The following is a 13,717-nucleotide window of genomic DNA, read 5'->3' on the forward strand; positions in this document are numbered from 1 at the left end:
GCTGGGATTACAGGCACGCGCCACCATGCCCAGCTGATTTTTTGTATTTTTAGTAGAGACGGGGTTTCACCATGCTGACCAGGATGGTCTTGATCTCTTGACCTCGTGATCCACCCGCCTCGGCCTCCCAAAGTGCTGGGATTACAGGCTTGAGCCACCGCGCCCGGCCCTGTATTTCTTGATAAATAGGCAAGATTCTCTTTTTGAGACAATTTGAATTATACAATTTAACAAGTTTATCGTTATGTTTCAAGAAGGAAGGATGAAAGTTCATAGTCAATTAATTACTTATATTAGCCTAATTTTGCTATGTTCTTATTTTTTATCCTCTGGTGTTTTAAAAATTTATTCTTTGTAGTGATTTTGTTATCTATAATTTATTAAAGGTCCTATCAATTTTGGAAAGGAATATGCCATGCAACATAAATGATTATAAAATAAAAACTATAATTCAAAAAATAATATCCTGTTTATAAACGTGCAATTTTCTCTTTTTGAATAGAGATACTTTAACCATGTTTCAAAAAAAAAGGAAAACAATTGGGAAAGTTAAAATATTTTTTAATCATATGAGTAGCTTCAAATTGAAAACAAGATTAATTACCAAGGCTCCTTAGTAAATATACATTTTTTTAATACTGTGACTTTTATATTTTTATTGGAAGATTAATAACATGTATCTTAGCAACCACACCTGGACCCAGGGCATATGGGACAATCTTGGCAGCATTCGAGTTGAAATTTTCTAAGTTTAGATCAAATGCCAATAAACCGTATACTACTTTGCTTCTAAAACATATTAACAAATTTATCTGGGTAAAAAGAAAAACCTAATGAAAAAGATTAAAGAATAGGGAAGAAAGAACAGAAAGAAGGAAGGAAAAATACTCAATGAATAGTTAAATCACCACTCAATATGATGAAGCAGTGTGCTCTAATTTAAGCAAATATGAACTTGTGTCCATCTAATGCCAGTAAATAATAGGCAGATTTTAGGTTTGTGACCATACCTATGGGAAGATATGACTGTACATATAATGATAAAAGCAATATTTCTTAAGCCTTATGAATGTCTGCACACATATCAGAAACAATACCTACATAGACTTTCATGGACAAAGAGATAGGAATCTTATGAGAATTCGTATTTTCTGACCGGAGTCCAATATTAATAACCCAGCTGCTGCACTAACAAAATTCTAAGAATGGAGTTAGAGCATATAAATTGTAAAACATTGATTTGTTATTCTTACTATCATTTTGATATGTAGAAATAGGTTAATATCTCTAAAAGATGACTTTAAGTCTTTAATGGGTATAACATTCAGAATCTCTTAAAATTCTATGTGTGGATCTAGATGAAGAATGCATATAGTGAAATTTCCCCAAGTTTACAGATTGGCCTGTGAAATTAGAAAAGATTAAAGAGTGAGATGTTCTATAGAATATTGTTGAGACAGGATGCATGTGGATTAAATTTGCTTTATGAGCTCTAAGACAGGTTAATTAGCAACTAAAATTTAACTATTTTGACTTCAAGCAGAAACTTTAAAATTATAGCAGCTTGCTATATCTTTGTGTTTGACTTGGATCCTAGTAAATGTATTACGCAATCTATTTATTTTACTCACAATTTTAATCATTATATTCACATTCTGAGAGTCAGAAAAATAAAATGCCCTAAAATCTTACAATCAATACATTTTAATAATCTTGAGAATACAGTTTACTAAAATACTGAATATAAAAAGTTGAATTACTGTCTCATATAAGACATGGAGAAATAGTTTGTTCTGTAAGGGGGATTCACAGGACATAATACTCAGGCAGGAATGCTTTTCCATAAGCCGATTGCATTTTTACTTTCTAGCATAATTGCAAGTGTTCCAATCAGCATTTTGCCTATCTTATTTCTTCTTAGGTTCCTTATTTTATAATAAAACAGCTTAGGTTCCTTATTTTATAATAAAACCTAGTAATATGAATTCAAATATAGAAAGTGATGAGTTGGGGCAAAAACTCTTCTCTCGATTAGATCTAAAGTACTACTCTACTTATCTTTGTGTCATTCAGTCAAAGTATGTAAAAATAAACAAACAGTGTAAGGCAGTATTAATGTAATGTAAGTTGATGTAAAGATAGAGGAAATTAACAAGTGCGGAGAGGTCTTGGATGACCAGGGAAGTTTAGCAGAGGAGGAAGGACTTTTGTTGGGACATGGAGAATATAGATTTAAGATGGGAATGGCACTACAGGAGGGGAAAGCAAGCTTGGGCAGGATGCGTCTACTCTACATGGTAGAAGGCAGTAGAGGGCAAATATTTATTTATGTCTCTCTTGACTAAGTATACTGTAGCAAAGATATTAATATCCTTCTAAAGCCAGGCCTTTCTTACATTTTTAAGTCAGAATAAAGATTTTCTAAGATTTTTACATAGATCATTTATCGTGACTAACACAATTACATTATAAGATAATGTTCACATTTTATCTATGAGTAAATCAAGGCTCAGCCATTTTACCTGACCACAGTCACATAGTTTTTAGCCACAGAAATGTTATTGAATGCCAGTCTTCTGACTCCAAGTCCTGTGTTTTCCAATCAGACCACAGCTAAGGCTCATCCAGCAACACTGAGTCAGCTGTCCACCAATGGGAAATACTGTAATAGGTGCAGAGGCATTTTGTAAAAACTTCTGCCACTTTTTTAATCAAAGAGATGATTGCAAATTTAATCTGGATTTAACATTAAGGAATACTATCTCAACTATATCATAAATCTCTTTTCCTCATGGTCACTTATGGGTCCTCAGGCTTTTTTGTTGAGAGAAAGCTCAGAGATTAATGTTGCTGGGATAGCGCCATTGTCCCACATGCATTATATGGCTCTTATTTATATTATCTAACTAGTCAAGAGTAAGGAAAGGATATGACAAGATTTCACTAAGTTTTTTAAAAAGTTCTGTTTACTGATACAGATTGGGCATCCCTAGTTCTAAAATCCACAATCTAGAATGCTCCAAAATCTGAAACTTCTTGAGTGCCAACGTAATGCACCAGGTGGGAAATCAGACACGAAGACAGGTTGCAGTCAAAACGCAGGTGCCCAACACACAGCTTATTTAGCATCCCCAAGAAAAAATGACTCTCCTAGCCCACTCCACTTGTGGTAGATAATACATTTTCTGCACATGCCCAGATTCCCCAGGCTAGCATGCCCACAGAGGGCACTAAAATGGCACATGTGCAGGTCAGATGTGCCAATGGCAGGTTTCCCATGATGACTCACATGAGGCCAACACCCCTGTGCATTACTCACTTTTTTTTTTTTTTTGCATATTCTCTGCTCTGTGGTGTGAGGATATTATTGAAAATGTCAAAAAGGACTGCACATACCCCAGCAGGTAACAGTGATAAGAAAAAGAAGCATTTGTGTGTACTCTACGGTGTGTAGCAACCCTTTAATCAAAACAGCATCATAGTTGGAGACTGAAAGCCTGCCACTGTTTGCTGTTGCTGTCGTCTAACAGCTGACACAGGTATTTCTGATAATGCTACTGTGCTGTTTTGTTACCATGAACACATGATTTTTTCACTGTATTAGTGGCATGCTGTCTTTTTTACTAGGTAGTATTTATGCGTGAATAAACATAAGAAAATGATGCTTATCAGTGGCGTATAAATTCAGAGTGAGAAATAATGGTAATGACAAAAAACCACAGATTGTCCACTTTGGTTTCAGAGATTGTAACACCTTTGCTTTCAGATGGTTCAGTGTACATGGACTTTGTTTCATGCACAAAATTATTAAGTATTGTATAACATTACCTACAGCCTATGTGTAAAAGGCATATAAAAATATATATTGTTTTGCTTATACCTGGGTCCTATTCCCAATATATCTCAGGTATATGAAAATATTTTAAAATCGAAAATAATTCGAAACACTTCTTGCCCCAAGCATTTCAAATAAAGGATATTCAACCTGTCATGATATTCTAACTTCATGTCAGCAAAAGCCACAGTGCAATGTTTTTATTATTCAGTGGAAAAATACATTTTTGTCATCTCTTTCTTTAAGCTCAAATCGATTTAACCAATGACTTCTCAAATTCAAGATGAAATCATATCACTGAAAACAAAACTAAGCAAGCAAGCAAAAACAAAAACACTGACTAAACAGCTAAAATATAGTCAAGTAGACAGTGTTTTAGAGTATTCTATAGACAGTTCTTATTTATATATTAACAAATGTAATTGCAATGATTGGTAGATTTTGCACTATAAAAATATAACTACTCCTTTAATTTAGGCACTGTGGCAGATATGGAACTTCTTCAAGTAAAGACTTGCTTTCCAGATCTGGGGAAAGCAGTTAGCAGTGAAGAGCCAGTTAGCTTTTCCAGGTTTGCTTCAGCTTCAAGCTACAGCCACATTATTCTTGGAGTGGCCTCTGGCCAGTGACTAAGTGAGGTGGGTAGCTGAGAGCAACCCAATATGAAGACAGCTCCAGCTAATAACTGAGTAAGGTGGTAGTACTAGGATCTCCACATTTTCTTTCATTCAGTGTGTGCTCCAGAGTGCCCAGTAAACTGGCAGAGATTTTGTAGGTCTTCAGGGTGCTCTGACTCATCCCTCTGCCCCAACCTGTTTTCTCTTATTTCCTTTCTTAAGTTTACTTTCCAGTAACTGCTAACTGCAAGTTTTTAAAATCCTAGGTTAGAAATGATTGGGAATTATTATCAGAATAAAGCCTAAGTTTTTTTTTTTTTTTTAAGTTAAAATGTCACATTCTCTGTGGCATCTCTGATATCTTTCGCCATATTTATTCAAGTTTTCTGGTACTCTAGCGACACTTTATCTTCTGTTACAATGTGTATTGGGTTGTAATTATAATTATTTGGTGTGGTGTCCCCCTCTAAATCCACAAAATAGTGTTTATTTTTCCCAGTGATATCTTTGTTGGATTTATTAATTGTCTCTGTATAAAATACATATTTAGAGAGACATTATTTCTCAGATAAATGCTATTTTAGAAATGTAGACTGCAGGAGACGGGAAATTAAGGACAGAGAAAATGTTTGAGAATTTTAATCAATATCCCTCTGCTGAGCAATCCATCCCTTACTTTATTCTTATAAAGAGATGCTAATAACTAAAATACATAGTGACTTTATGATCAAATCCTGGCACAGGAATTCACATAAAAATGTCATATTCAGTGACATTTAGTAATTCTATGAAGAGTTTAAATTAGAAAGCTTTCTTGAACTCTCCATTTCAACAACCTTTCCCTGTAAAAAGGCTAAGAATGCAAAAAAGGGGAATCCTGTGATACAATATAATTCTGAGAAATTGTCCAAAAGTGAAGCACTCACATTTTATTAAAAAATTTCTAGTATAGTTACAAATATGTAAGGAAAGGCAACCAATAAATCAGTTACCTTTGGTTGTGGTTTGGTTTCTGAAAGTCTCTGTAGTAAGATTGATAGCTTCATTCGATAATTAAGTTAAACTATTGTAATGCATATCATATGTGGAAATAAAGTTTTATTAAAAAGTGAGGTAAATTCATTACATAATCCTAAACCTCTAGATATAAATGTTAAAAACAAAATATGTATGCTTTTTTTTTAGAAGGGGTGCACTGTGCTATGTAATTCACACTTTAATTGAAACAGCTAATAAGGCACTTTCTTTGGTTCATGCCATATGATCAAAAATTATGAAATTCACATATATTTTTGGAAATTAAATAAATTATGTCATTTAATGCCCTTTACTCACTGGCAGTAATAATCAAATAAAACAAAAGCCTGAATTTAAACCTGTTATATGTTTAAGAAGAAAAGAAAACTATAATTATGATGTAAATAAAATAATGTCTTTTCCTGTTTGGGCTATTATCCCATTGCTTTGCCTCAATACTTTTGCTAATATTGCACTACCTTCATTAAAGAAAGAAGGCAAGGTTGCCAAACCACATTTTGCTGTCTGGGAATTAAAACAATTTTGTGCCCAGCCAAGAAACCACTTTTATGGCATATATATCCAGGTTCAGAATCCAAAGGAGGGGGAGGTAGGGGAGGGATAGCAGAGGGTGGGGGTATTGGGAGGGATAACATTGGTAGAAATACCTAATGTAAATGACAGGAGGATGGATGCAGCAAACCACCATGTCATGTGTATACCTATGTAACAATCCTGCATGATCTGCACATATACCCCAGAACTTAAAGTATTAAAAGAAAAAAAAAGAAATAGTCTAAAGCTGAAGCAAGCATGTATAAAAGTAAGAGGTGAGAGAATGTGCCTAATGAAATTGTGGAGAACGAAGAAGCTATTGCTATGGTTTCTCTTGACCCAAACATTTCTATTTTTTTTTCCCTTTTATTATTATACTTTAAGTTCTGGGGTACATGTGCAGGGTTGTTACATAGGTATACAAGTGGCACGGTGGTTTCCTGCATCCATCACCCCATCATCTACATTAGGTATTTCTCCTAATGGTATCTCTCCCCTAGCCCCCCACCCCCTCCTCTTCCTCTCCTAGCCCCCACCCCCCAACAGGCTGCAGTGTGTGATGTTCCCCTCCCTGTGTCCATGTGTTCTCATTGTTCAGCACCCACTTATAAGTGAGAACATGCAGTGTTTGGTTTTCTGTTCTTGTCAGTTTACTGAGAATGATGGTTTCCAGGCTTATCCATGTCTCTGCAGAGGACAGGGAATCATACTTTTTTATATTTCTGACCCTAGTTTTCGAATACATGGAACATATCTTCAAATCAATGCTTAACATACAAAGGGAATTTTTTGCATAGTGTTAGTTGCATTTGTCAAATGCTCATGTTACAAGAAGAGTAGTTAGCAAATGTAAACATGTATTTTGCATTTTTCTGAAAGTAGAAAGTAATATGTATTAGGACACACCTGTTGACTTGACTCAACTGTGTTTGAATGAGCACAATCTAGAGAACCTTGTCTAAAGTCTCAGCCATTCTAGAACTATCTTGTCTTTGTCTATATCAGATGGTAACTTTCTTAAAGCTTACAGCTATAATATTTAATTAATTAATTAATTTAGAAATAGGGTCTCACTCTGTTGCCCAGGCTGGAGTTCAGTTGCATGATCTCAGCTCACTGCAGCCTCTACCTCTCTGGCTCAAGGGATCCTCCCACCTCAACCTCCAGAGTAGCTGGGACCACAGGCATATGCCACCATGTTTATTTTTTTTCTTTTTACAGAGACAAGGTCTTACTATATTACCCAGGCTGGCCTTGATTTATATTAATACAGTAGAACAAGGCCTTACTATATTAACCAGCCTGGGCCCAGGTGATCCTCCCACTTAGGCCTCCTAGAAGTTGGGATTACAGGCATGAGCCACTACGATCAGCTCTAATATTTTAATTTTAATGAAAAAAGTATATTTGCAAATTGGTTGTTTAAGAAGTCTTCCTTTCGAGTGTATATTTTTACAAGTACTCAGATGTAGCTAACAATGAAAACAAAACACATTAAAATATTCTATGAGAGGAAACAGCACTACTTAATTTATTATCATTTAACTTCTGTTCAAAGATATTTTTAAAAACACCTGTATAAATTTATTAACTGATTAACCTGCTGAGCAAGGGATCTTGAACCAAGGGAGCTTGAGGAGAATTCCCACCCTGGCAAATTTTTAAATACTGAGCCAATTAACTTTTACAATCCATTTTAGTTCCTGTTTTACATTTTTAAACCAAAGTGACACCTTACATCTTCCTACATTGTTAAAATTTCAGGAGTATAAAGGCATTCACTGATTGAAGCATTTAAGTAATTTTTACTTTTTACCTTGTATAGATACCTTATGAAATAAATATACCAGATATTAGAGTTAGAATATCTGATATTATATTATAAGCATGTTTCCATAGTATCACAGGTGAGCAAAAGTGGGCTATATAAAGTCTCTAACATTTAATTTAATGTAGAAAGACAGTTTTCTTTATTCTTCCATTATTTTTAATTATGTGTAACTTCAAATTATCAACAAATATATGAAATTTAAGATTAGAAGATAAGTTTTAGCATTAAAAAACAACTAAAATAATTTAAACCAGATGTTTTAAGGTTAATAGTGTTTACATTTGAGAGTTATTCAAGATTCTATTGGTTCCTTTTCCAAAATATTTTTATTTTTCTCCAATATTCCATGTTGTGTTTACACCGAAAATGGAATGTTGACTAATTATGGTAATCAGCAAATGACTTAGTAGCTAAGTCACTAATTAAGGTTATAATTACCCTTTCATCATCCACTACATTTCCCAGGTTTTTGGAATTTAGGTCTCTGTAGTTAGTCACTTTTGTTGCTACCTGTCAGGAAGAGATAATGTGTCAAAATATGGCAAGTTCATTATATTGTCTTGTAAGTGCTAGTCACTTCCTTCCTCTGTGCTCCAAACACTCATTGAATATGGCTGTGTTACAACTCTTCCTCATTGTTTTGTAATTAGCTTTTCTACTTCTGTAACTCAAAATAAATTCTGAGTCTAAGGAAGATAGTCTAAGGTGCAATTTTTGGGGTGAACCCAGGACCTAAAAAGGTATCAGAGGCATTTCACTTGTTCAATTTTTGTTAAATAAAATAATGAACTTTTTTTTGGTTGTGAGACTGAGTTTCAATTATGTTGCCCAGGCTGCAGTGCAGTGGCACTATCTCAGCTCACTGCAACCTCCACCTCCCAGGTTCAGTGATTCTCCTGCCTCAGCCTCCCAAATAGCTGGGATTATAGGCATGTGCCACCATGCCTGGCTAATTTTGTATTTTTAGTAGAGACAGTGTTTCTCCCTGTTGGTCAGGCTGATCTCAAACTCCTGACCTCATGATCTGTCTGCCTCGGCCTCCCAAAGTGCTGGGAGTACAGGCGTTGGCCACCAAGCCTGGCCACATTTTTAAAAGAAAACAGTTTGGATGTATGAATGAGATCTTACTTATGTTCTCCTAACTGATTTTCCTTCACAATAGCATCACAGATAAATTACTAATTGAATAATTGTCTGAGACATAATTTTATTTTTGTTGGAGCTGCATGTTTGAATTTCATACACTTAAGTATAAATAACTTTATTTCATAAGTTTGGAAACTGTTGTGTTCAAAATGTATCATTAGTTTTGAAAAAAATGAAATTATATATTTGGTTATATTTATATATTTGGTTATATATTATATATTATATTTGGTTATATTTTATATTTGGTTATGTATTATATTTGGTTATATATTATATTTGGTTATATTTCAAGATACTTCAAATAATTACAGAATATAGAGGTCAGGTTTGCCTAACAAAGTGTGGCATTTCATCTCAGATGATGAGAAGTGTTTACAGTTTTTTATTTTTTCTCCACTCAACCAGTTTTCTGAGTCTCCAACACCAACTTATGTCCTGCAATTTCATTCGATTCCTCCTGTAACTACCAGGAGTTAGTATTAGACTTCACAGTTTTAAGAGCTTAGTCCCTCAAAACTGCCCTCACTTTAGATGTCACTTGCAAGTATCAGGTACTCAGGTTGCCCACCCTTTGGTCCAACTTGACTGCAACCAAGGCTTCCCATAATTTGCTAGAATGACTCAGAACTCAGGGAAATGCTGTATTTATAGTTACAGCTTATATTCAAGGATATAAATGAACAACCAGATAAAGTGGTGTGGGGTCCTGAAAGGTCCTGAGCACAGGAGCCTTGGTTCTTATGGAGTTGGGGTATGTCGCCATCCATGAACATGGATGTGTTTACCAGTTTGCAAGCTCCTTAAACCTTGTGGTTTAGTGTTTTTATGGAAGTTTTATTACGTAGCCATGACTGCGTCCATTGGTAATTAACTCAGTCTCCAACATTTCTCCCCTCCGGGAGCTTGGAAGCTGGGCTGAACATCTCAAGCTTCTAACCAAGGTTGGATCTTTCTGGTGATGAGTTCCTTTTCTGAAGCAGCTGGTCCTGCCAAGAGTTACCTCGTTAGAACAACAGATGCTCTTATTACCATTATCACTCTGGAAATTTCAAGAATTGTAGAAGCTCTATGCTAAAACAAATACCAAGTATCTTTCTTATTGTACTATCGATGATAAACTTATTACTGTTGAAAAATAATTTAGTGCTAAAACAAGCAGTAGGGCTGGGACCCATAAAGATTCAGGTTTTAGTCCCACTCCTTAGCAGCTGTATAATCTTGGGAATAAAAAAAAAATTGTTTAGTGCTCAATTTCCTCATTTGGTAAAAAGAAAAGAAGTAGAGTTAAAGGACTTAAAGCATGTAAAACACACAGGGAGCACAGACTGGCACAAGGCAAGCACTCAGTAAGAGAGAGCTATTATTATTTTAATTGGAGATTCACAAACTTCTTTAAAGGACCAGCTATTTTAATGCTTTATTGTAGAGCCAGTTCCTGCTTCTAATACTCAATATTCTGTTGAAGTGTGGAAACAGCCGTAGATGATATATAACAATAAACTGTCCCCATAAAACTTTATTTACAAAGAAAATGGCAGGCCAGGTTTGGCCTGTGAGACATAGTTTGCCCACACACCTATTTCATGTTGTGCAAATCCAGAATTAAGATACCGTTGTACTGTGTATCACCTCTAAATCTGCATAGGTCTTGAGCACACAGAATACACTTTGTTAAAATAATTGTGCATTGTTTCCTCAAACTCTGCTGCTTTGATGCTTGGGTTGTTATATTCCCCCCTGAAAGGCATGTTGGCATTTCAGAAGGCAATTGTATTTAAAATAGAGTCTTTGACAGAGCTAATTAAGTTAAAATAAGGCTATTAGAATGGGCACAATTCCAGTATGACTGATGTCCTCAAACAGAAGGAATTTGGGCACAGATAGACACAATGAGAAGGTGATGTGAAGAGAGGCAGGGAGAAGATGGCCATCTACAAGCTAGGTAATGCCTGAGGCAACTAGAAGTTTGGAGAGAGGCCAGAAACAGGTCCATCCCTAGAGCCTTCAGGGGCAGCATATCCTAACCAACACCTTCATTTTCGGTTCATCGCCTCTAGAATTTTGAGGCAATACATTTCTGTTGTCCTGAGCTACTCAACTTGTTCTAGCAAAAGATAATGCAGATTTTGATTCAAGAAGTGAGATGCTACTGCAACAAATACCTAAAATATGAAAGTGTCCTTGGAATTGAGTCATGCTTAAAAACCAGAAGAGTTTTGAGGTAAATGATACAAAGAAAATGTCTAAATTGCCTGAAAGAGACTATTGATATAAACATGGGCATTAAAGAAGATTCTGGTGAGGGCTCAGGAGGAGGAGTGCTGTAAAGTGTCTATTGCCTTAGAGAGAATACATATACCATCACAAACAGAATATTTATAGAAATACAAATGTTAAGTATGCTTCTGGTGATATTTCAGAGAAATATGAGGAATATTTCACTGGAAACAGGAGGACAGATGATTTTTGTTATAAGGTGTCAAAGAACTTGGATAAATTATGTTTTGTTGGGTGAAAAGTAGAACTTGTGAATGACGAACTTTGACATTTAGTTGAGAAGATTACTAAGCAAAGTGTTGAAAGTGAAGTCTTGTTTCTCTTTGTTGCCTTTAATAAAATGTGAGAGAAAAAGCATAGTTTAAGAATGTAGAAAATTTCTCAGCCTATCCATTTTGCAAAGAAATGAGAAAGTGAGCTCTGGAGAGAACAGCAAGGGTGTGGCTGGACAACTGTCAGAATTAGATTAGAGGGTAACTTAGGAATCTACTCAGCCATCCCAGCAGACATGCTGCAGCCTGGAGTCAAGGAGACAGGGAATGAAATGAAGGATAGCTCTTAGACTTCTGTGATTCTTTAAGCAGTAAATGACTGATAAAGGTATTTAACTGTAAACATGTGTTCTCTGTCAAGAAAATGGAAGAATGACCCGGAAAGCAGTTTAGAGGCCGGTGGGGTGTTGCTGCCACTGCAAACTGAGGTTGCAGGCCTAAAATTCAGAGTTCCTTCCTCTTCAGTTTCAGAGGAAGGGGCCACCACCATCTTGGGCCAAGAGAACAGAGCATCCAGCCAAAGAGGCTAATTCTCAGGTCTTAAAATATAACTGTTTAATATAAATTTTAGAATTTTTTTTATTTCTGTAAAAACATTACTAAGCATCAGTAAAATGCTAATCAAAATTGTAAAGATATATCACCACATGCCCGTAAGAATGACTATTATGGAGCAACAGCAACAACAAAATGACAAGTGTTGGCAAGAATCTGGAGAAACTGGAACCCTTGTACACTGAGAATAAAAATTCTGTATCCATTGTAGAAAACAGTATATGGAAGTTACTCAAAAAATTAAAACTATAACTATCACCTGATCTACCAATCTACTGGGTATTTATCCAGAAGACTTGAAATCAGGATCTTGATGAGATAAATACTACTGCTTCTCTCCTGTTTGTTGCAGCACTATTCACATAGCCAAGAGGTGGATGCAACCCCAATGCCCATGAATTAATGAATGGATAAGCGGAATATACATGCAATGGACTATTAACCTTTAAACAAAAGGAAATCTTGCAATATGCAACAACATGGACATACTATATAAAATAAGCCAGTCACAGAAGAGCAAATACTGCATGATTCTACTTATATAAGGCATCTGAAATACTCAATCTTGTAAAATTATAGAGTGGAAGGGTGGACACCAAGGACTAGGAGGAGGGGCAACTGGGGAGTTACTAATCAGCATGCATAACCTTTCAAACAAAATGAATAAGCTCTAGAGATCTGCTGTATAATATTGTACCTACAGATGACGATAATACATTGCACACTTAAAAATTTGTGAAGAGGGTAGATCTCATGTTGAGTACTCTTACCACAATAAATAATAAATGTAATAAAGAATTTTAAAAGAAGCACTCAAGGATCAGGATTTAATACATGTATTTTCTTTTTTCTATTTTTTTCTTTCTTTTTTTTTTTGAGATGGAATTTCACTCTTGTTGCCCATGCTGGAGTGCAATGGCATGATTTTGGCTCACTGCAACCTCCACCTCCTGGGTTCAAGAGATTCTGCCTCAGCCTCCTGAGTAGCTGGGACTACTGGCATGTGCCACCATGCCGGGCTATTTTTTTTAATTTTTTTATTTTTAGTAGACATGGGGTTTCTCCATGTTGGCCAGGCTGGTCTCAAACTCCCGACATCAGGTGATCCTCCTGCCTCAGCCTCCCAAAGTGCTGGGATTACAGGTGGCCCAAATGTATTTACTTTTTTACTTCTTCAACAAGAAAAAACAATCTAATGAAAATTTCCCTGGTAGATTTCAGACTTTCTTGAAACACATAAGCCCAGTTTTCCTTCCAATTTCTTTCTTTGGGGATGGCAATATTGATCTTATGTATTTCCCACCATTGTGTTTTAGAAAACAGGTTAGTTTTTGTCTGGTTTCACAGTTTCATAGATTGAGAGGAATTTTGCCCCAGGATTAATCATATCTCCAGTCTCACCCATAACACTTACTTAATAAGATTCATTTCAATATTATTAAGGAAATGTTTCATGCTGAAGTAGTTTGCAGTGGAAATGAACATTTTTAAAGAATTATTTACAAAATAGTTGTAATGATGTATCCTGAAAATTGTCAAAATAGCAACAATATTTAGATTTCTTTTTTTAAAAGATTTTTTAAAGTCCTTGAAAAAGGTAGAAGTCAAA

The sequence above is a fragment of the Sapajus apella genome, unplaced genomic scaffold (genome assembly GCF_009761245.1).
Source record: "Sapajus apella isolate SASKATOON/1434 unplaced genomic scaffold, GSC_monkey_1.0 scaffold12, whole genome shotgun sequence".
Classification (NCBI taxonomy): domain Eukaryota; kingdom Metazoa; phylum Chordata; class Mammalia; order Primates; family Cebidae; genus Sapajus; species Sapajus apella.